The sequence below is a fragment of the Aedes albopictus genome, chromosome 2 (assembly GCF_035046485.1).
Source record: "Aedes albopictus strain Foshan chromosome 2, AalbF5, whole genome shotgun sequence".
Classification (NCBI taxonomy): domain Eukaryota; kingdom Metazoa; phylum Arthropoda; class Insecta; order Diptera; family Culicidae; genus Aedes; species Aedes albopictus.
The window spans coordinates 440,156,351-440,181,517 of NC_085137.1; positions in this window are offsets into that span (position 1 = coordinate 440,156,351).

Below are 25,167 nucleotides of genomic sequence, written 5' to 3' on the forward strand. Positions count from 1 at the left end.
TGTCCCAACTTGAGCAGAATATGATAAACATCGTGCACCACGAGTTTAGAGATTTTTAAGCCTTGCATTGCGATTTCCGAGCGGAATCTTCGAGTCGGTATACACTGTAAAGCTGTTGAATATCTATCATGAAACAGTTTCGATTTTAGGTTGGTAATAATTGATTATTTACGAGTTGATAAGTGCGCAACAAATTCAGCTTCCGTTTTGTCTGCAACAAAAATGGTTGAGATCATGTCATTATCTGTTACCAGTTGGGATAAAGAGTAATCGCTGCGCATTCTTTGTTGCTTGTTTTATGCCTCTTTTGTCTGACAATTCTCCTCACTGGTTATTACAATTGTAGCGATCAGAATGAAACACGTATTATTTGTTCAACCGTTTATTATAGTATGACTCTGATATTCCTACCGTCTGTCATTACTCAAATGTCAGTGCCTACTGTGATGATGATTGTTAAGTGTACTTACTTACCGATCAGGCTAAGGCCGGGGTGGCCTCTGCTGAACATAGTAGCCGTCTCCATTCCACTCGGCCCATGGCTGTTTGTCTCCAGTTCCGCAATCTGCGTAGAATCCACAGATCGTCCTCCACTTGGTCGACTCACCTGGCTCACTGTGCTCCATATCTTCTTGTACCGGTCGGATGACTCTCGAGAACCATTTTAGTCGGGTTGCTATCCGACATCCGACATCCACCGTAGCCTCCCGATTTTCGCGGTATGAACGATTGTTGGTTTTCTCAGCAGCTGATGCGTTTATTATTGGTACATTCGCCTTCTCCAAGTCCCGTCTTCCATCTGCACTCCGCCGTAGATGGTACGCAACACCTTCTGTTCGAAAACTCCAAGGGCGCGTTGGTCCTCTGCACGTAGGGTCCATGTTTCGTGCCCATAGAGGACGACCGGTCTAATCAGCGTTTTGTAGATAGTTAACTTCGTGTTACGGCGTAGAGTTCTGCGGAGTCCAAAGTAAGCACGATTTCCTACCACAATGCGCCTCTGAATTTCTCTGCTGGTGTCGTTGTCGGTGGTCACCAGTGAGCCCAAGTACACGAATTCTCCAACCGCCTCGATTTCATCACCGTCGATATAAATTCGGGGCGGCGGGCGTGGTGATTCCTCCCTGGAGCCCTTTGCCATCATGTAGTTTGACTTAGAGAAATTAATGACTAATCCGATTCGCCTGGCTTCACTCTTTAGTCGTAAAACAAACTCATCCTTTGGTTTCAGGAATAAGAATAATCTTTATTTTTCTCGTCTTTTAGTTTTATATAATTACACTTTTCAATTTAGTCAATACATAGATAGTTGAGTTTAATCGAATACAGATATGGGAAAACAATCTAACTTGGCGTCGGAGGCGTTACCTTAACAACCATTTGTCATACGGTCTTCTGATTGGTTCGTCGGTGTCAGCTTGGATTAGCCGTCGCGTCGTTCTGTTCTGTTTAGTTCGTGAGAGTAAGTTTAGAGTGCGAGAGCGAAACATATGAAAGAACATGTGAAGGAGAATGTGGTGAATTACCATATGTGGTGGTTAAATTCAATCAGAACGTGAGAGTCTATGAATGTTTATTATTTCTTTAGTGGGTCACTGGGTATGTCGTTTGCTCGCTAGTGAGAACTAGAACGGAGAGTAGAATTGCTGTGTAAGTCAACTGGATGTTGTTCAGCTGGTATGGCTTAGCTATGGTGTTGAAAGATACGGGTTGCATATTCATTGGTAGGCTATGGGGAATGGATTGGAATAGTATGATGGGAAATAAATTATGCACTCTTCTGGTAAGGATGTTTGTACTTGAAGGGTTTTGAAATGTTACCATGTAAGATGGTTTGGAAATCATCGTTCGTCACCTAAGTCAAGTGTGTCATGTTGAATCTAGAGTGTTTCTATGGAATTTTAATTACGTGTGAAAAATAGTCAGTTGCGTATAGCACAGTCGGATGTACGTTTCCGCCATCGTCTTAAATTTACGAGCAATATCATCAGCGAAACCAAGCAGCTGAACGGACTTCGTGAAAATCGTTCCACTCGTGTTTATCCCCGCTCTCCTAATTACACCCTCTAAAGCTGTTGAACAGCAAGCACGAAAGACCATCACTTTGCCGTAACCCTCTGCGAGATTCGAAGGGACTTGAAAGTGTCCCTGATACTCGAACTACGCACATCACTCGATCCATCGTCGCCTTGATCAATCGTATCAGTTTATCCGGGAATCCGTATTGGTGCATAATCTGCCATAGCTGTTCTCGATCGATTGTATCATACGCCGATTTGAAATCGATGAACAAGGGATGTGTGGGCACGTTGTATTCGCGGCATTTCTGCAACACCTGGCGGATGGCGAACATCTGGTCCGTTGTAGCGCGTTCACCCATAAATTCAGCCTGATATTGCCCCACGAACTCTCTTGCAATCGGTGATAGACGGCGGCATAAAATTTGAGAGAGTACCTTGTAGGCAGCGCTCAGTAGTGTAATCGCGCGATAGTTCCCGCAATCCAACTTATTGCCCTTTTTGTAGATGGGACACACGATATCTTCCAGCCACTTCTCCGGTAATACTTCCTCCTCCTAGGTCTTGGTAATGACCCAGTGTAGTGCTCTCACCCGTGCTTCTCCACGTGTTTTACTAACTCAATTGGTAGTTGATCTGCTTCAGCGGCTTTTTTGTTTTTACAACCGGCTAACCTCCTCTTCAATCTCCTGGAGGTTAGGGTCTGGATATCTTTCGACCTGCGCACGTACTCCTAGATCTGTTACCACCCCACCTTCGGTGCTTGCAACGTCGCCTTTGAGGTGCTCATCGTAATGCTGCCGCCACCTCTCGATCACCTCACGCTCGCTCGGCATGTCGGCTTGTGGCGCAAAGCCTCTGCGCGAGTGGTTCAGCTTATCGTTGAACTTTAGTGTGTCCTTTGAGCGGTACAACTCTTCCATCGCTTCGTGATCTCATTCTTCCTGCTGACGCTTCTTCATCCGGAAGACTGAGTTCTGCCTGTTCCGCGCCTGTCTATAACGTGCCTCATTCGCTCTCGTACGGTGTTGCAGCAGTCTCGCACATGCTGCATTCTTCTAACCTGGGTACTTCACAAACTATGCTACGGATTCTTCTAGAGCTTTTTCCTGTTTTTTTTTGCTGGGATCTTTCCATAGGCAATCTTCCTGGAATTCTTGCAGAAATTCCTTTACTTGTTCTACCACGGATTTCTCCAAGGACTCATCCAGGAATTCCTTCTGAGATTTTAACCAAAGATTCCTCCTGAAATTCCTCATTGAATTCCTGCAGAAACTCCTTTTTGCCTCACTCCAAGAATACCTCACACCTCAAACAACTTCTCCTGCTATTCCTCCAGAAATTCTTACTATGATACGTCCAGAAATTCTTCTAGTGATTCCTTTACGAATTCGTCCTAGCATTGTGGCTGGAATTTTTCCTGAGATTCCATTAGAAATTCCTCCTGCGGTTCCTTCAGGGCCTTCTCTATAGATTCTTCCAGAGTATCTCTACCGGTTCTTGCAGAGACTTCTCTAGGTATTATTTGGATTCCCCCAGGCATTCCTGATGGGGTTTCTCTAGCAATTTATGTACAGTTTCATCCAGCAACTTCTCCTAGGATTTCTGCTGAGATTTTTGCAATAATACATCCCAGAATTCTTCTGAGAATACCTCCTGAGATTTCTTCTGTGATTTCTTCAGAAGTTCTTCGGTGATTCCTCCAGGAATTTATCCAAGAATTCTTTCATAAATTTCTCATGGGATTCCTCCAGGAACTCTTCTTGACCTTCCTCCAGGAATTACAGCTGGATTACTCAAGCTATTCCTGCTGTGGTGCTTCCAGATATTCCTCCTAGGACCCCTCCAGAAATTCTTGTAGGGATTATTTCTTGGGATTTCTCCAAATATTTATCATTGGATTCCTCCAGGAACACCTCTTGACTATCATCCAGGAACTCCTTCTGGGATTCCACGAGCGATTCCTGCTGCCTATAATGTTTCATGAATGCCTCCAGAAATTCTTATTGTCATACCTGCAGGAATTCCTCTAAGGATTTTTCCTGGCATTCTTGCTGGGATTCTTTTAGGCAGTTTTCCTAGGATACTTCCAGAAATGCCTTTGATTCTTCCAGGGATTTTTCAAAATACTCATCCAGAAATTGCTCGAGAATTTTTATTCATGGGTCACTCTAGAAATTAATCATGGATTTACTCCTGAAACTCCTCTTGGCCTTCTTCAAAGAGTTCCAGCTGAAAGAGCCCCAATGGAAACCTCTAGAGGAATCTTTAAAAGGAATTTTTAAACGATTTTAGGGAGAAGTTAAAATTTTCATTGACATCCTAGTAGGTATAACTAGAGAAATCTCTAGAAAAATCCTATAGGAATATACGGAAAAAACTTGTAATTAAAAGTTTTCGATAAAATTCACAAAGAGTTTTCCGCAATCATCAAAGGAATTTCTGGAAAAAAATAGTAAGAATGCATAAAAGTTATTGCCGTAGAATCCCCGTGACAAGGTTTTTTTTTTCAAATAAATTCCCAGAGGAAATCTCTAAGAAATTTGCTGAATTAATTTTCAAAAGCATTACCGAAGAAGTTCCCAAAGTAATAATCGAAGTTTCCAAAATTTCCCAAGGAATGCTGATGAAATTTCCGAGTAAATTTTCAATGCATGTAACACCGGAGTTGCCGAAGGTATTCCAAAATCATGTGCTGCAGGAATTCCGTACATAATTACTGAAGAAATCCAGAAGAAATTGTCTAAAAAATTTTCAATAAAATTATAGAAGAGATTTTTAAAAGAATTTCCGACGGAGTTTTTGAAGGAATACCGAATAGCATACTTAAATAATGAAAGTCCAAAAAATCGCCGAAAATACAAAAAAAGTAGAAAGACTGTAAAATGAAAAAAAAATGCGAGGAAGTTCCCAGAGTCATTAGTCCTGTTCAACGACGCAGGTTGAACTTGCTCGAAGTTGCTGCATCTTGCTCTTACCCATTTGTCATCGAACGGGTAAGAGCAAGATGCAGCAACTTCGTGCAAGTTCAACCTACGTCGTTGAACAGGACTATTGTCGAATAAATTACACTAGTTTACAGCATTTTTGAACTCGGTCAGCTGATGATCATTTTTGGTGTAGAATCATTCCCTGAGTTCGAAAACGCGAAGGAAAAAAATTACAGTAGAGCGGAAATTTTTTCGATTTTCCATACAAGGTTGATGATTTCAAATCGATTTTTGTTCTATTTTTAAGCAACGTCGCTCACTTCACACATCTCATTCTCCGTAATCAATGCTACGATTGAGCTGATTTTTTTACTGTAAGTCGCCTACATATGATATGTCAAAAAAACGTTGAGAAAGAATTTTTAGATTGTTTTTTTCTTATTGAAAAAAAAATACATTTCTTCATATATTTTTGGAAATTTGGCTAAAATTTGAGAAGATCGTCCCCAAAACTCGCCAATATCTTGAATTTCATCAATCTGACGCAAAACCTGCATTCAGATGATCGAATGGTATTGTATTCAGCTTTTAATTTATGGAAAAAGATTTGAAGTTGGTTGAACAAAACGCAAGATATTTGAATTTTAGTAAATTCCATATTTTTAAAAGTTGTAAAACTCGATATTAAGGTAAAACTCAAAAAGTGCTCTACTTCAAAATTTTGGAAGCACGGTTTCGAAATCAGTACTTAATTGTGCTCCAAAAATGTCGGTCGTTGACAGAAGTTCACGACTTTCGTTTTATTTTGTAAACTAGTGTTACCAAAGGCTTTACTATATATTATAATTCCCAAAAGAATTTCCTGAAGAGTAGTTGGAGAATTTGAAAAAGTAAATATCAATAGAATTGCTGATTAAACAATTCCCACATACATTGCCGGGAATAATCCCTGAGCAATAACCGAAAGATTTTTTTTAGCCGAAAACACAAATTTCTTGTATTATACGTACAAACCAGACTCGATACAATGTTGGTTTTACGTTAAAACTGGCACCCCCTAGGAAAAAATCCTGGATACGCCAATGTTCTGGTTGGATTTGAACCCACGACTCCGTAAGTAGCATACAAGTCAGAAAGGATTGTCGATAGTTTTGGTTTTTGGTTGGACACGAGCCATTTTCAAGTTATTTTGCCTTTGAGTTAAAATTACATGAATGTAGCTCCTGGATAACCAAAAATTTGCGCTGTCGATACTTATTTGTGCATAGTTCTACTTATAGCTTTTGACCCAGTGGGTGGATTTTCAAAACCAAAATGTTTTTATCAAGGGGATTAGGCATGGTACACCAATTAAGTTACGCTAAAATCGGCAATTTCAGACTCCCCCCTCCCTCTTGTAACGCTTTTTGTATGAAAATCAAAAATATTTTGTATCCCGAGCAGAAGGGAATAACAACAGCATAAGGAGCTGTGTTATTTGGGTAAAATAACTGAATAATAGAATCGATTATTTTTAAGTTATTAACATAACATATTATGTTATTAACTTGTCTGTCATAAGCGGCAAAATAACAAATATAATACCAAAAAATTGCTCTTGGAAAACCATCTTAATAACATGTTTTGTGAGTTTCAATAACAACTTAATAACAGTGAATTTTAAAAATATTTCAATAACAAAATTTGATATTAATATGTTATTGATAATAATCGGAAAGCAAAATTTGTTATAATATCAAAATCGTATATAAGTAAATTATGATACTTATTATATAAAATTATTCACTTTGTCTCAAAAACGCACCAATAACACGAGTAACAATACTTTAAATGATCGAAAAATACTATATTCAGTTTTTAATTCATTCTAAAAGAATGTAAAAGAAAAATCTTCCAGAAATTTCTCCGAGAGTTCATCCACAAAGTCATTTACAGATTTTCAAAGACTCCTCTGGAAATTCCTACAGAATTATGAACAGAAGCCCTTCAAGGATTTCTTCAGAATTTCCCGTGATTATTTGTCCCGAATTTCATCTTCTGGTTTCTCTGAAAATTTCTTTGAAAAATTAACCAGGAGTTTTTTGCGTAGAATTCTCCAGGATTTTTTTTTAAATTTCTTTGTATTTGTGAATTTTAACTTAATGCTAATTCTTCACACAATTCTCCAGAAGTTTTTCAAAAGATTTTGCCAAGAATTCTAATACTTGATCAGAAGAGTTACTTTTGGAATTTCTAAGAAGATGCGCCATGAGTTCTTTTGAAGACTTCTCCAGTGTATCGAAGGGTTGCTCCAGAACTTCCAAGTGTTTTCCGAATATTATTTAAGGAATTTTCAGAGAATTCGTTCAGAAATTTTCGTCCTAATGAATACAAAAATGTAACAAAACAAAAGGACATATCATTATTATCGAATTGTTGCTTTGATTTCAAAACATGTTACTGTTGTGCTATTGTTGGTAAGTTGACCAATAGTACAACAATAACAAAACTTATACTTCAACAAAACATGTTATTGAAATGTAACTGAGTGAAGGTGTACCAATAACTTGGTTATAACAAAATGAGATTGTCCAACAAAACTTGTTATGGAAAAGCAATGCCTTGATAATTGAATAATAATAAAACAAGATATAAGACCAAGCCCACCTTTGGGCTTAATACTACACACGCAACAGCACGTCGTTAACGATTTTTAATTTCGTTATCAACCCATTTTCGCACCGGTCGTTCGTTTCCATGTGAGTAAAATAATGATCGGTCGCCTTTGCGCACCGGTGGTCTCTATTCTGTCCGTACCATCGGTTTTTTGCACTTCTGTAAATCATCGCAATATTTTGTGTATTTCTATGGGGTTATTGCAAATCTTATTCAGTATAATAATTTGTGCTCATATTATGAAAGATGGGGTTTTGGATAAGACTGAAAACTGTTAGTAAAAATGGAATTCAAATAAATAATTCCCTTGGAGATTTGTACCAGTTTTGATGCGTTTAAAGATATCATTTTCTCAATAATTTATGATTGTATTTAATCCCGGAACTCAAGCAATATTTTTTTAAATTATATGTTTGTTGCTTACTGTATGACTTGTAGGTTGAATTTTTATCTAAAATAATGTCCATCTCTTCAATATTCATGTTGCCTTTCTCGCAAGAAATTTATCTGAATTTGAGATTATGAGCATCTTTTTTAATAATTAGGTTTATTGAATAATTTCATCCCTTGCATTTCCAAGACATTTATAACGTAGTTGTCTCCTTCACAACTTCGCGTAGGTCAAGATTCTTGAATCCTGGTCATAGTAGAAGCTGTCTTCTAACAGTTTGCGATAAGTTTGCGCAACCTTTTTTCATTAACGTGTATTTTAACATCAGCTAATTCTATACTCAGTCACAACCTTTTAGTTACAAAGCATCACTCGCAAATCTTAATATATATTGCGATCTTTTGGATGCTGGTATATGAATATTTTGTTGGAAGCAGATTCTATGCGCTTGAAGTAGACTGCGTATTTGTCAAAGTACATAATGAGCCCACTCTCCTTTTTATCACTTCATACAACAATTGTTGTATTTTAACATCCAACGCCTTGCTTTTTCTATAACGAGGAACCTATAATATGGCAGTCCTGCACACCGCCTATTTTAATTGGTGAAACTTGGCAGCTCGACTACATTTTTATCGGTATGATTTAGTTTTTACAAAAAGAAATAACTGTAGTGTTTCTATGATATCTGAGTTGAGTTAGGTACAGTCAATGCATCTTTGAAAAATCGTAACTACTCTTATCTAATCTCATACATACGCGGAATCACCCTGGAAAGCAATCGTGTTACTTTTCTTGTCAATACTGATGCTTGCAGCATATCAGAGATATGACACATGCATCAAAGCGGCCTGGTCTACTGCGTTGTATTTACGCGCAAAGATGATTCTTCGAAATACTTGGAGTACAGAATATTTTATTTCGGCAAGGTACTTCTCGAATTTACAGGGGAGGAAGGATGCGTGGACGGTGAAGTTACCCATTTCGCACACTTTCTTCCTAATGTCTCGTTTATTTAATTTATATTTTTAAATTTATATTTAATAAACCACCCACTGACGACCACCATTTTCAAAAACAGCAATCAAACCAAAACTCTTTTGCCTTTTTGAAATATACACGACAAAACGAAACGCGAGGCACAGCTCTTTCAAAGCGGAGGATCTCAGCCCGGAAAGTGAAGAAAGAAAACCTTGTGGTCACTTATTACCGTCAAATAGTTTCTTTTCGGGTTAGAAAATACGCACATCTTCTCACCGGAATCTGCGTCGGATGACGATAATTTTGAAACTTGTCGGAACGAACTTCGCGAGTTATTTATTTGGACATTTTTCTAAATGTGCGAAACTAAGCTTTACTTGCTGCGTAGAAAACCCGGCTCAAACATGTACGTGTTAAAACAGCAAAACTCTTTGAATCACTACATTTGTATTGCCACTCTATCACAATTGTATGTCAGACAATTTGTTGTGTTATTCGTGTAACGAGCTATGATATTGATTGGTTGAAAATTTCAAATATTTGATGCAAACTAAAATAAATTCCTACCTATACAAAACAAGAAAATCATTCTCTAGAAACTATATACCTGGCAACAAATCCATACTCATGTTCTTTCGTCTCCTCTTTACGCTACCCAGAGAGCTAAACGCGAGAGAGCGCACGAGCCTACGGATAGAGACCGTACTTTGCGTGTCTCTATATTCTAAGCCCTGCTACGAACCGTACGTAAACTTTTCACTTTCGAGCCCTACTTAGCAGTGACCGGTGCGGTACGCTTCTTTGTTCGGGGCTCTACTTAACGTTAAAACGCTTGATTGAGCCCATGAGTGGGCTTGGTCTAAAAACAGGTTATGTGATTTCGTAGTTATTAATTTGATATTCTCCTCTGCTCGGGATGGATCGTAACGTAGCTGGACTCCCCCCTCCCCCTTTAGCGATACGTAATTTGTGTACGATGCCTTAGTTGTGCTATCATATGCATATTTGGAGATTATGTTATGCTAGAACATTTAGGAGATATAGCTGCAAATGTAGTGTACACCACTTGTTCTTCATTCGATTCCGCGTTTTGTTTCTATGTACATGTGATATATTTCAATGGAAATTGCACAATATTCTTTGTTTGGGTTGGGGCTGTTAGATAGAAATGTCTTATGTCCTTTTACAGCTGTAACATAGATCTCCTGGTTATCCAAAACGTCCAGGAGTTTTGAACTTTGTCTACTGAATACAAATAGTTATGTTTACTTTTTAAATCACTTGAACTTGCTGAATTACATTCAAATATACATTTTAAAACATGAAATAATGGTAGTCATGACCTGGTGATGTTCTAGGCAACTTAAAATAGCTCTGGAGCTCTGATTGTAAGGCCTTTACCTGTAATACTAAATCAAACTAATGTATGAATGTCAGAACTGATTTCTTTAGATCCATACATGTAAATCAGAATATGATAGACTAACTGCACATCAATGGCGATACCTTAGGCCATCCAAATCATTCTGGAGTTAAGGCCTTTATATCTACACTCGTAATAATGCAACGGGTTCATTTCAAACTTGGTATAGTGCGTTTTGGTAGTCATAGAAGATCAGTTGAATCATATGACACAACATAGAGGCATCCTGGATCATCCGAACTATTCTGAAGTTGACAAATATGGTTTGAATTTGAAATGGTATATCAACAGAAGTGCACAAACATTAGAGTTGGGCCATTTGTTTCATACACATACACTCTGTTCCATAACTATAGATCCATCTAATATTCATTTGCTATTTATTCAAAGTACAATTGATTATTCTATGCACTACGCCATTATTATTACCAATGTGCCTTACACATACTACCATGTAATTTCATTCATGCACATGTGTGTAGTGTATACAGTTAAATTTACAAAAACTGAAATCCCGTCGTTTCATGACTATAGATCTAAAACATTGTAAATCATTCGTTGTGCCTAATCAACACGTTGTTTTAGGTTCTGTGCTCAGGTTTATTTCAGCGTTTGACGTATTGTTACGAGTTCACTTCAATTTATAATGTGCCGTGTGCAAAATATATATCTGAAGTTGAAATAAGAAAGAGTTTGACACATTGTTTAATAGTGTGAAATTTCTCGTCATGTAAGCAGATTTCATCGTGCCGTTGTAATTTTCTTTTATGATCCAATTCAATACAGCAGAAATAAAACACGAGGAAGCTGTCTAATCGCACAAAACGGAATAAGGATCGCAATCAACTCGCTAAAAAGTTTGAACTAGTTAAATAAAGAACTAGGTAGCACTAGACGTCTCGCGTTTGACAATTTATAGAGTCCTGAAAAAAGGTCCACACGATCAACGTGAAAAAATAGAATGAGCTCCACAACTTTTTAGCCATCATAAGGATTCGTGCTCAAAATTTGATTGCGATAACATGCGAGATTGGAGTAAAGTTGACAGTTGATACCACATCTTGATGTTCTACAGGTAAATATCATCTTGTACCGACTTTTCGAACCCTCTATGCCGAATACCTTCTTCGAATGAGTGTATTCAGTTGTTCTATAGGGCGCAATTAAAAGGTGCAAACTTGATCACAGTTCTTTGAGCGTAAATATCACTTTATCTTCCTGTCTTTATTTGATTCCGATGGTTTTTGTTCTAGATTTTCTCTAGATTTGTCAATATTTTATTTTTACAGGTTACTGTACATGGTTTCCAAGATGCAAAATATTCTGAGAAGGTGAACTTATATCTGTTTGGTGAAGGTTTTTTTTAGTTACGAAGGTTTAAAAATTGGTTCTTCATTTCGATCTCTAAATTCTTCAACAAATTCAACAGTTGATTCTACTCATCTCGATATATCGAGATAGGATGGTCCTTCAACATGCGGCGAATCAACTGTTATTTGTTTAAATATTTATTTGATTTGCTTCTCAAGACATAGCTGACCTTTCAGGTCATCTTGTTTCGACCGAACGACTTTTTTTCGTACTGGATTGATTTACGAAAATAACCACGTTACTTCTCAAGGAATCTCTCGTGGGTGGTGGCATGATGGTATGGAGAGGGTTCTGTCGACTCGAATGGATCGGCATTCAGGGATGTGCCGAGCTTCTGAACCTGAAAAATATATACTATCGTTTCTTGCAGCAACGCCGCTAAACAAATTAGACAACGTTTTATCAAGATCATGAATACACTTGTTCACACGGTTCAAGCAACTATGGTTGAGTTTCATGAAAAGCTTATTAAGATTAAAGAATGGTCAGCTTCTTATCCTGACCAGAACCCAATTGAGAATTTGTAGGGTTGATTATAAAAGCAGTGTGTAAATAAAATAAGCCATACGGATGTTTTCCAAATCTAAACCGTGTAGTTGTTTGAACGTGGAATAAAATCCGTTAAAAGTTAATTAAATGTATCCGGGATAGGTTGTTTGAACTTATTAAGAACAAAAGAGAGTTTACTCATTATTGATATGTTGAATGTTTTGTGTAGCTTAAATTAACTAGAATGAATTCTCGCTTGGATCTATTGTTATGAAACATGGGAATTTATATAAGATTATTTATCAAATTCAGAGAACACATGCAATATCCAATTATTATTTTTCACATGTCTACTCTAAATAATGAATTAAACAGGTGAACAATATTATTCGAATTCATTCTACATATCCGAGTATCCAAAATTACTGTTTGGATCTATAGTTATGAAACATAGTGTAGTGCAAGCCATGAGAGAGAAGTTTCCAGAGCATCAGAGATATCTGAGGTCACCTTTCAGCATTATATGGTTAAGGCCTTCAGATCTACAGTCGTAACAAAGCATCCTGCACGTTCAAAACTTGGTGCAGTGTGTTTCAGTAGACATAGATGATAAGTTCGACCATATTTCATATGACTTAAAGCTTTTCTATGTAGATAATCCAAATCATTCTGAAGCTAAGATATACGGTTTTCATTTGTAATGACCTATCAAGTGCACTAATATCAGCACGATGCAAGTAAGATGCGTTGGTACAGTGGTATCGAACTGAGCTTTGAATCTTCAGGTTCTGTGTTCGAATCTAGGCACGATTTTTTTTCTGTTTTTTCACCAACATTGGGCATCCTGTTACTTGTCGTGGGAAGTCGTTTTTGTTTTTCATTTGTCAATAATTTCGGTCATCGTAATACTATTCAAGGGAAGTCGAAAAAAAGTTATCTGAAGCACGTATATGGCCTCCACTTTGTGCAGTTTTGTGCAGCTTATACGACTAAATTGGGTTTCATATGGTGATGTATAACACGAATTATACAGACCAAAATGTTTACTGAGTAACCAATTAAGCCACATAACAGGTAGGGGGCTGTCCATAAACCACGTGGTCATTTTTTTGGGACTTCTCAAACAACCCCCCCCCCCCCCCCGCGTGGTCATTTGTCCATACAAATTTTTTATTCGTCCATACAAAATGCTCATAGGCCGAACCCAGTCCCCCCCCTTCCCCATGACCACGTGGTTTATGGACAGCCCCTAGGGTTAGTGTACCAGTTATTGCTATAGTACCTCAAATTCGCCATAGTGGATTTTCAACATTTAACGATGCAAATCAACAAGAAAAATATGTGAACGAAAGATCACGTTCATAAAAGATGATAGCACTCATTCAAACTTCCCATTTTGCTCAAATTATGATAGAGAAAAAATATATTCCTTAAAATTTCGGCTTCCGTGCACCCTATTTCGCCATAGTGTACCAGTTATGGCAAATCCCATAAGGAATGCATGTAAATAGTGCGAAGTGGAACCGAAATTAACAAATATGTCCATAACTGGTACAGGGTTCCTATCATTGGCACACGCCGTAATAAATAGTAAAAGTGGGTTTGGCTCAGATTTTATATTTTCCCTGTTAAGTATGAGAACATATCTATCGTTTGACGTATCGATGACATTCGTCGGTCTTCTTCTTATTTTTGTAGAAGTAGTTTTCCTTAGGTAGTGCGATAACTGGTACAGGCACCCTAATGATTGATTTCGGCCTTCGGTAACAGCTGCTTCACGAAAACATGAGTGCTGAACACGTTCATTTTTTCCAAGTTGTTCTCTTAAGCCCACTGTGCATCGGTTATCCTCCCGCCTGCGCGACTGAGACAGAAAAGCTTAACGTGAAATTGCGCGCATTTGCACATGATCCAAGTACATTTAGGTGCGCGTGGTCCGACTGGTAGTGTCTCGGCTTAACAACATCCAGACACGCATCCTCGCCTTGTTTTGGCATGATCCATGTGCGGTGCAGTGCTCCCTAACATGAAATCGCCCCTGACAGCATTAGGCTTCTAATGGAACAAATTAACGGGCATCCGCTGTCCGTCGTGGTCCTCGTCGTCCGAACCTAAGCGAACATCTTGCATGGCGAGTGCCGTGTCATTATCGGATCAGGGTTGGAAATTGCTGATTGCTTTCGAAACAAGTGTGTAGTACCGGGACTCGGCTTCCTACGGGCGGTTTACCATGTTTTTCGTGCGATAAATTTGCAGACCAGGAGCACGAAAGATCAACCGCGATCGCAAGACTTATCGCTTAATTCGAGGTGTTGCTGGAAATTTATCGGTACTCGATTAACACCAATCGATAGGGGTTCATAATTGATTACGGCAATAGTGATTGCGGAAGGTATAATCAACGGTTGATTTGGAGCACTAGGTTTTACTGGTTCCAAGTGGTGAAAAATCTTGCACCTGTTTAATCCTGATTGCTAGCTGCACTTCACGCTTGATTTATTAGGTTTGAACATTTCTGAACAGACTATTCCTGAGTGCCACGTTTTAAAAACACATTTTGGAAAAGTTTCCATTTCCATGAAATTTGTCATGAAGCAATCAGTTGAACAAAAGCGCAGAAATCAACATACAGGGTGTTAGGTTCCTGAGTGCAAACTTTTTAAAGTGTGATAGAGGATCATAAATGGAGAAAAAAATTGTTCTACGCATATGGTCAAATCTCAACCGTTACGTAGTTATTGAACTTCCCATGTTTATGACTCTTATTGCCTTAACTGGCAATAACTTCTTTGACACCAAACTTCTAGCTCTTATCTTTTTCTTGCAATTTTGATTTAAATGTGCGGCACAATGCGCAAAAAATGCTTTCCATGACAATTGCAAATTTATGATCTGAAATGCGATGTTAAAATCGAAATTGCAACAAAATAACAAGAGATAGAAGTTTGGTGTCAAAGAACGAATTGTAGAGTGTAACAGGGGCCACAGCTTTGCCAAAGAAAGAATTTTAATTTATTACGCATGTTTCAAAGATAATTGACAAAAACCAATAGAAATACACTATTTTTAGCTATTTTGCTCTAGAAAACTTAGTTATTTAACTAAATCAATCGATTCAAAGATGCCATTTGTTAGAAAATTCAATATTCTTTCGAATAAGGGTAAAAAAACTTCGATAAGTTTGACCATTTTTAAGTTATTGCCAGTTAAGGCAATAAGAGTCATAAACATGGGAAGTTCAATAACTACGTAACGGTTGAGATTTGACCATATGCGTAGAACAATTTTTTTCTCCATTTATGATCCTCTATCACCCTTTAAAAAGTTTGCACTCAGGAACCTAACACCCTGTATAATTTGAAAATTATAACAAAAGCAAATGAAAATAATGCGGACATCATGTCAAATACAGAAAATTTAGAATAGTACCAATTACAACTTTCATGCATAAATATATCTGTCGACTATTGTGTCAAATCATCTCCTCAACGATTTGGCTTCCATTTGGTAACAATATGGGAAAAATCCCTTTCTGTGCGCTATCAGTTTCCGCATTCATCGTGGATTTCTAGGAAGTAGAAAATGAACGAAATTGCTTCATCCACTTCCGGTTACCTTATGGATGGTAGGTATGCTTCTAAAGTGAAAGCAAATTGAATAGATTTTGCTCGACACGACAACAACGAATCAATGCTCCATTCTCCATTCGGAAGAAAGGTTTTTTTCGCTCTGCAATCAGAACGAGCCTCGGAGTATTCAGAGCAGTGTTTCTTCTGGATTGAAAGCCTTTCATTTGCCAATCGGGAATTGGCACCGAAGACGACGACGACGGTAGATGGATAGATGGGTAGGAAAGGAAAACTTATTGCCAATTGTATTCCGATTGACATTGTGTTCCTCGATAGAGCGAACATGGAGTGCATTATTGGTTATTTATTCCTGGAAGTGGATGAAAAATTGACTGACTGGGAAATTTCATTTCACAAAATGTGGATAAGCGTACAATGGAATAGGCATTGAGATTATTGGGACTAATAGATTGGTAAATTGGGAGTCAAAATAACCTTGCTTTATATTATCAGTGACACTCACATTTCGTACGCTGTCTCAATATCAATGAACAGGTCGGCAAGTTTTATTCCAGGAATTTGCCAAAGATCATTCGCTGGGTAAACATCTTATCGGCAAGGATGGGAACACTCACTTGCAAAGAGTTACACTCACTTGCAGTTTTCTCAGCTCAGAAGCGTGCAATCAAAAAACAATGTATGGACGCCTTTTGCCTGGTGATTTTGTCTAAAAGTTTGCCGAATAGAGTATGGGTCGCACACGCATACCGAAGTCGTGAGGGAGCTGCGAAGGCAACTCTCCACGAGATGAATGTAAATTACACTCACCTCGTGGAGAGTCGCTTTCACAGCTCTGTCACGACTTTGGGATTCGTGTGCGACCCCTACTCTATTCGGCAAAGTTTTAGACAAAACCACAAGGCAAAAGTCGTCCATACATCGTTTCTTGATTGCACGCTTCTGAGCTGAGAAAATAGCAAGTGAGTGTATCTCTTTGCAAGTGAGTGTTCCCATCCCTGCTTATCGGTGGTTCATCGGTTTCACATTCTGTTCCTTATACTGATCCTGGGTTCCTGTTGCCATTCAGGAAATCTTCCACCTACAAGGTACCATAATTTGGTCAGTCAGAAAATTTCCTTCCAAATTACTGGAACTGTATGTGAATTCTGGCGTACTTTCTTTGAAAAAAAGAAAATTTTCTTGCTGGTGAGCAATGGAAGAAATTTTCTTCTCTTCGAAGAAATTGTGTGTGTATGTATGTGTGTATGTACAATCCATCTCCCACTGACCGGCAGTGCTTTTATGGAAGAAAAATGTCTGCGTTTATTTTTAACTTTTATCCATAGATGCAAACAGTTTTAGTCCTGGATATGGAAGGTGATAGCTCCACTGCACTTCCAACGACCCATTTCAAGTATGACAGGGCTTCCACGTACATCTTGAGGTCGTTTTCTGAAACAGTAAGCCCCGCATTGATGCATCCGGATATCAATTGGATATCTGAAATGCATTAACACTTCCTGAATCAAAAATTTGCATTTTTGTTTCTGGCGCGTATTTAGGTATAGTAAATATCACATGTATGAATAAAATGACGTTTTTTAATTAGAAAGATCTCACCAAGTTCTTCATAGTCTGCCGTGATATAGTTGAACTCTTATTTCTCCAGCGATGCAGCAACGACCGAAATAGGATTGTTTGCATTGCCGCGTACACTTAAAACGACGTGGACCGATCAACCGAGTCAGCGATTACTGGCATTACGCCGAAACTCCCGAATAATGGATACTACGCTGAAGAATTACACTTTCACACGAAGAAAATTGACGGGGTGGCGTAATACCTGCCAAACCACCAGCGCAATCTTCGAATAAAGTTCGTTTTGAGAACGTGCAAAAAAAAAAAATAAAAAATAACAAGCGGGTTTGACACCCGTTCGCGGCAACGCTTTCTCGCCACCCACGTTGTTTTTCTTCTCACTGGTAAGTCAAAATTCACTTTGCTTCGATATTTATTCACAGTTCAGCATTCTAAGCTAAGCCAAATCAACGCGTCCACACATGACAAAACTTTCCGGGTGGCGTAGTACCGACCAAACCACCAGCGGAACCGTGAAATTTGCGAACGCGAAGAAAACGTGACAAGCAAAATAAAAACACACCCGTTCGCGGCAACGCCTGCTGCGAGTTTTCAATACGAACCGGTTGGTAATGTTAATGTATGATTTAATTCACACTTGACTAAAAGCTTCACAAAAGCGGCATTTCGATTTTGCCTCCAAAAACACACTGAACTGCCTCGTACGAAGATGAGCACTCTTCTTCTCTTCGAAGAAATTGTGCGCCGAAATTCGGCCACTGGTGTTGTATTGTACCGTGTACTATGTACAGTTGCATGAAACTTCCGCATAATGTTCTGAACCATGCTTCATGCAATTTGGCCATCATACTTTCTTTGTACTACCGCTTCTCGCATGCGGTGTATTCGCCTCGGAAATATTAGCGGGAAGTATGGACTTCCGGAAGCCTCCGGACCCAGTTGCTCCGCTTCTCCATGCACTCTTCGTCGATCGACACGGGTCCTGAATCAGCAGCTTCCCGTACAAAGTGAAAACAAACAATAGTCCTTAAGGTGAAACTGGAAGCATTTTCTCATTTTTTCGGTTTTTGATTTTTTATTAAATAACGAAACAATATTTTCAAAATCGGTTTTCGTGCACATGTAGAGTATGGATCAAGGTATCTTCTGAAATTTTTTAAGGTGGAAAATGTTTTCCATTTTTGCAAAAACCATTTTTTTGTGAATTTTTTTTCAAAAAACGTTTCTGCGAAAATTAAAAACATTTTCCACTACAAAAAACATCAGAAGATACCTTGATCCATACTCTACACGCAAAAACAGCTACGCTCAAAAATGTGTTCGGCCTGCACATTTTTAGTAAACATCCATGCCGCACATGACTGTGTTGGAAACACACATTTTTTTAAAATTGCTCGTACGCTCACATGAGCATGTATTTTGCAATAATTTCGACATGGCAGCCTCACTGGGTTTATAAACCACCTTCAAATACCGAAAAATATTGATATTTTGCAAAAATGTGAGCGTACGAGCAATTTAAAAAAATGTGTGTTTCCAACACAGTCCCTGTGCGGCATGGGCGCTACTCAAAAATGAGAGTTTTTATTTTAGAGAGTACATGTGCACGAAAACCGATTTTGAAAATATTGCTTCGTTATTTAATAAAAAATCAAAAACCAAAAAGTGAGGAAATGCTTCGAGTCTCGCCTTAAAGATCGAAAAAGTTCAACGCAGCTCAAAATGGTGCTCAGGAACGGTGCCAGATCGTCTGTTAGTTTGGCGCAGAATTTGTTGCATACCGGGTTCCACACGATCTCCACCACTTGCTCGGATCCGGACACCTTATTCTCATCGAACCGTACAAACTTATCTTCTATTCGCTTCCCCATGGCTTCCAGGAATTCTTCAGAGATAGAGAACTAGTTGATCAGGAGTAGATTTATCGCACCTCCTTCGGCCGTTTCACAGCTTCCTGGATTGTGTTTATGCCGTCAAAATAAAACTGACACAAATTTCGATTTTCTCTTATGTCACACCCGCCTCAAAAGCAACTGCTGGAGGGTTTCTATAATAAACTCCTGGAGGATTCTTAAAAAAAAAAAAAAAATACCAAAGAGAATCCTACATGGAAAATTTAGGATGAGCGTCAGAAGAATTTCTTGGATAAATGCCAGAAGAGACTTTTTGAAGAATCTCAGAAGAAACTACTGATGTAAATCCTGTCAAAAACTGAAGGAATCTCAGAAAGAAAATTTGGAGGAACTCCAGAAGGAACTCCTGAAAAAAATATTAGAAAGGGTTTCTGGAGGCATTTAAAAAAAGATCTGGGAAGAATTTCCATGGAAAATCTCAAGAATTATAGGAAATCTTTTGAGAATTTCGGAAGGAACAACTTAGTGAATCTCAAAAGCAACCCTTGGGAAAATTTTAAGAGCTTGTCTTGGTTAAAATCCAGATTTTTGTTCTGGAAGAACTCTGATTCCTGGTAAAATTCCGAAAAAAAATCTCCAGAAGGAATTTAAATAGAGACATCTGGGTTGATTGTAGAAGTAACTGAAGTAATCTCAGGGGTCGGAAACTGTTTCAAGTCTAGTCGCATATACAGTCATCTTTTGGAAGAATCCTGGAAAATGATAAAATCAACTGCACTTTTATTACTATCTTGTCATTATCAATACTTGCAACGCATCGTATATGCATACCAAGTAACACAACTTGTTAACAATGTATATAATACATGCTTCATAAAAACGTCAATGTTTTGTTCTAAGTATGAAAAACTTATATTCGTACACTTATATCACTGAAAAAGGGAAAAAAATGGCGGCTTTTAAAACATCTTCATGATGTTACAAAAGATGTTTTTCAATACATTCTTATAACATAACAATAAGTATCGAATATGTTCTTAGCAACATCAGGAACTCAGGGGAAAGTTTCTGAAGAAATTCCTGTAGGACTTGTAAAGATATTTTTTGAAAATTTTCTGACAAAACACTTAAATTAAAAAAAAAAATCTGCGAGGATATAGAAATATTTCTCAAAGTAATTTCAGAAGAAATCCCAGCAGAAAATTCTGAAAAAAACACTGAAAGAAATCTTCAGTAGAATCCCTGCTGAAATCTTGGTACCGTTATCTAGGGTCAAATTGATCACTTTAAAACAACTTTTGGGCGTAACATCAGTGGCAATTCAAATATTGCCAAAACAATTTCTGTAATACAAGTACCCAGTGGATTTCCATGGAACCATGTGATAGAATTTTGTTCAACAAATTTAAACTTTAAGTTTAAAAAAAAAACCAAAAAAAAATATGGAAATGACACTTTGGGGCGAAATTGATCAGTAAACTCAAGCATCAGTTGGAGAGGAAAATTTACTTCTCCGCTTAATTTTGCTCTTCTCAAACCGAATAAATCGTTTAAAATCTTATAACTCGTGAATTTAACACGTAAAACGCAACATTAAATTTTAAAATTTCGCCTTAAACGCCTAAGTGTAGGCAATTTCATTTGAAATAAGTGATTTCTATCACAATAAGTGACTATTTTATCATGAAATAAACTTTTTTTTACTATTTAATGTTCAGGATAGCTACATAACTTCCCAACCAAGGCACCACAAAAATGTTAAAACAGAGAATTTACGGGAAGTCCTTTTTGCAATCCTTTGTTCAGTAGCAATGATTTCAGCTAAATGAGAAATACATTGCAAATACCTAAAAAAAATTAAGTCTATACTCATCTCTAGAAATCTACGAACCAGATGACGTAAAAAGTTTAAGATCATTACGACGCTTAAGAGTTCCTAGTATGGAATTACAGTGTAGTACCCGAATGATCAATTTCACCCCACTGATCAATTTGACCCCGGTTTACGGTACTTAATACTTTTGACTGAATCTCTGGAAGTATATCCGAAGAAATTCCAGGGAAATTCTTGAAGAAAATTCAAGAGGAATTTCTTAAGAACTTCTTGAAGAAATACCTGGAGAATCTTCTCGAGAAACCCTTGGTGGAATTCTTGAAAAAAAAAAAATGTGGAATGCATAGGATAATCCCTGGAGAAAACTTTCCACGGTTTTCTAATAAATTTCCGTACAAATATGTGGAGGAATTATTGAAGTCTTACTTAGGGAAAATGCCGGAGCATTTTCTGGGGTAAAACATGATGGAGTATCTGGAGGAAATCATGAAAAGAACTCAGGTATGAACTCCTCCCGCAGGAATCTCTGAAGGAACTCCTACCTGAATCACTGAAAGTAATAATACAAGAATCTCTGGAAGAATTCATGCTGGATTTTCTGGATGAAATCTTTGTAGAAGTTTCTGGAAACTTTCATGTTGAAATTTTCAGTGGAATCCCTAGAAGAATGCTCAGGTGGACTGAAAAACCCCTGAACGCATTTCTGAAGGAATATCTGGATTTTTCTGAAGATACCATCGGATGAATTTATTTCTGCATTTTGAAAAGAATTTTAAAAACATTTCTGTAGAAAAATCAGAAGCAGTCCCTGGAGAAGATTCCGATTAATTTTTAAACTGATCCCTAGAAGAGTTTCCAAAGTAATTCCTGGTAGAGTTTCAGAAGGAATCCATAAAAATCTGTCCAAGAGATTTTTTCCGAAATTTCTGGAGAAATTCATTAGGGAACATCTGAAGGAAGCTGTAGGAATTTCTCAAAAAAACCCGTGGAAGAATTTCTGGTAAAAAAAAAAATCGCCGGAGGAGTTTCTGAATCAAATTTTGATTGGTTGTAAGACCGAATTCCGTTAGTAATATCTGGAGGAATCCATGAACCAATTTTGGAAGAAATCCATAAAAAATTTCCTTCGACTCGGAATCCTTGTACAAATTTATAGTAAAATCTCATAATGAATTTCTGGAAGTTCTTGGAAGCTTCAAAAATGCCCTGAAAGAAACTTTGATTTTCTTGAAGAATTGCTGATCCTATTAAAGATATATTAAAGAACCCGCGGATGTTTTGTTAAAATAATCTCCGTGCGGATTCCTAAAAAAACTCTGGAGTTATTTTAGGAGCATGGACGTTTTTCTTAGGATTTCTTAAATATATTTCTGAAGGATCATCTAACGAAAATTCCGAAGGAAATTGTAGAAATTCTGAAGCAATCCATTGAAGATGTTCTCAAAAATGTTCAAATAAAATCTGTGGAAGACTTTCCAAAAGGAATTTCTTGAGAATCGTTGAATCGTTTAATAAGAATCATTTAATAATAATAAGCAACATCGAAGGAAATTTTGGGCACCTTCAACATACATAAGTAGAACATTCTGAAAGAATGGAAGTATTCCTAAAGATTCCTCCAAGAAATCTGCGAATGCATTCATGGCGGAATGTATTATTCTGAAGGCATCGTTGGGGACATTTGGATTTTTGGATGAATTACTGTACAGCGTAAAGGGATGTTGTTGCGGGGTGGACTTTCTTAGGCACGAATAGACAAAAATTGAAAGCAGCTTTGGTTGGAGCAGCTTCAATGCTGGAAATACATCATTTATTATAATACAAACTAATTAATTAATTCTAAAAACTCTCTTACATTTTGCTATATTTACTCGCACTACGTCTACCTCTTACCACAACAGTTTACTTTCTGCTTCGGCACTGAACTGTGTTGCCAGTTTCACCAAACTCAAACCTTTCTCAACAGATGTGATATCACAAGATTGTTTTGGCTGTGTACGACATCAGGAAACGGAGATGGCGAAGTGGCTCCGTAGCTTAGGGGTATAGAAGTGCCAATTTAGCGAGGTGGGAGACTTGGGTTCAATTCCCAGCGGAGCCCATGGATTTATTTTCCCAATTTAAGTCTCTATTTGTTCATCAAACACGTGCTTCTGTTGTGTACATAAATTTTCAATATCTCTCAACCTGTAGAGTTTCGACCGCTTCGACATCTTCGCAAAGTAATTTCGTCCGGTATTCCGTATTTCCGTAACAGTTTTTGGATGGATTAAAATCAATTTCCGTAACTTTTTCTAAAGCGTATCCTTAAACTTAGGATCGGGGTTGTGTCCTAACTTTTCGCAAACTCTACGAATCCGACCCTCACTGTACAATAATGTTACAAATGAGGGCAAAGGTTGCCCGACTGTTTACCTGCAAAGGAAGTCAAATAGGGGACGGAATGCAACCTCTCTTGTTCGCTGCATCTTTCCCTCCAAATAATCTTCCGAATGGCAAAAGATCATCGACCCGGGAGTGATAATTTATTGCCTTTCCGACCTTCCGTCTTCCGTTGCGTCTTTCTTTCGTTTGCAAACGGGAATTTGCACAAAAGCCACCGACTGAAAAGATGAGATATTGATTTCCATATTCGATCTCTTTGGTGGCATCAACCAGGTCGATGAGAAAAGGGTTAGAAGATCTTTTCTTGGCAACGAATTTATTGGAAAACTGCTGGTAGTAACTGATTTTCCCACCGAATGAAAGGTAGCACCTGGTCGAGCGAAAAGATCCCGGCACTTGCGGAGAAGGGGAAATAGCATGCATTTATAATGACAATCTTCGCGCGGTTCGCGGTGGCTGTTGATGGCGATCGTGAATAAATCACTCACGCGATCATGTTTCGCGCGTTGCAATAAAAAGTCAAGGCCGGTGCTATTGCCGAAGGAGAACGTACAGTGGCGGACCTAGCATGTTTTTTTTCTATATATTCTAAATCTTTTGGATTAGGGTTTAACGCTAATAGGTATGTCACATGTTCTTGTACAGTCTTCAATAATCCGTTATATTTGTCTGTTTTTGTTACTGAAAAACTACATCTTGTATCTGAAGATTTGGCTTTTTGTGGTTCCGACTGTCATTGTATCATATGCAACAGTCGGTTGCATCACCTTGGGATACTACTCCGCGGTGTAATTATGTTGCAGCAAGTTGCAGCTGCCATTAGAATGTGAACAGCGATTGTTGAACTGCATTGCAGTCTTACGATCGCACACAAACATTGCACTTAACGGTGGTGAATTTGAATGGCAAAAACATGCTGCTTGGAGTGTCTAATATTCCACGCCAGATTGCGATGAGCTCCCATTCACGCTGATTGTTTTCGACTCATCCCGTACAAATATCAAATTTTGCATACATTGAAGTTCAACGATGCGGCTAGACTGGAAGCTATGAAACAACGAAAACGGTGATGTTGTTTGTGAAAGGGGTGTATGATACTTGGGACCGATGCGAATGAATTTTTACGCTGCTTTTGTTCATCGGTCAATGAAGCGAAAAATTATTGAAATTACATTATATGCCACCCGGTGACTTTGAATTGGGAAACAATACTGAACTTAAAAGAGTTCAATGGACTTTTTCACATACATTCGTATCAAAAATATAGAAGCACCTTTTTAGAGAAAATAATAATTTGAGAATATATTCCACTCTTGCTCTGAACATGATAGCAGCGATACATTATGGCTCGCGGTCGAACAAATGAGCCGCAGTAATGACTACTGTAAAAACCTTGAGAGGAATTACTGAAAAAAATCCTAATTAATCCACCTAGCGGTGATGGCCCCTTTCTCGTACCTTCGAAAAACCCCCGTAGTGTCCAAAAAAACACCCGTAGAATGCCGGTAGAGTACCCGGGTACCTACGAAACTGAAATGATCATATCTTCGTCAATTTTCCACCGATTTTAATTTTTTTGGCTCATTCTACTCACAAACTCATTATCTATCGATATAATATTTGGTTAGACCCGGTCCGATCACCGTGGGTGCCGGGAAATCCGGATTTC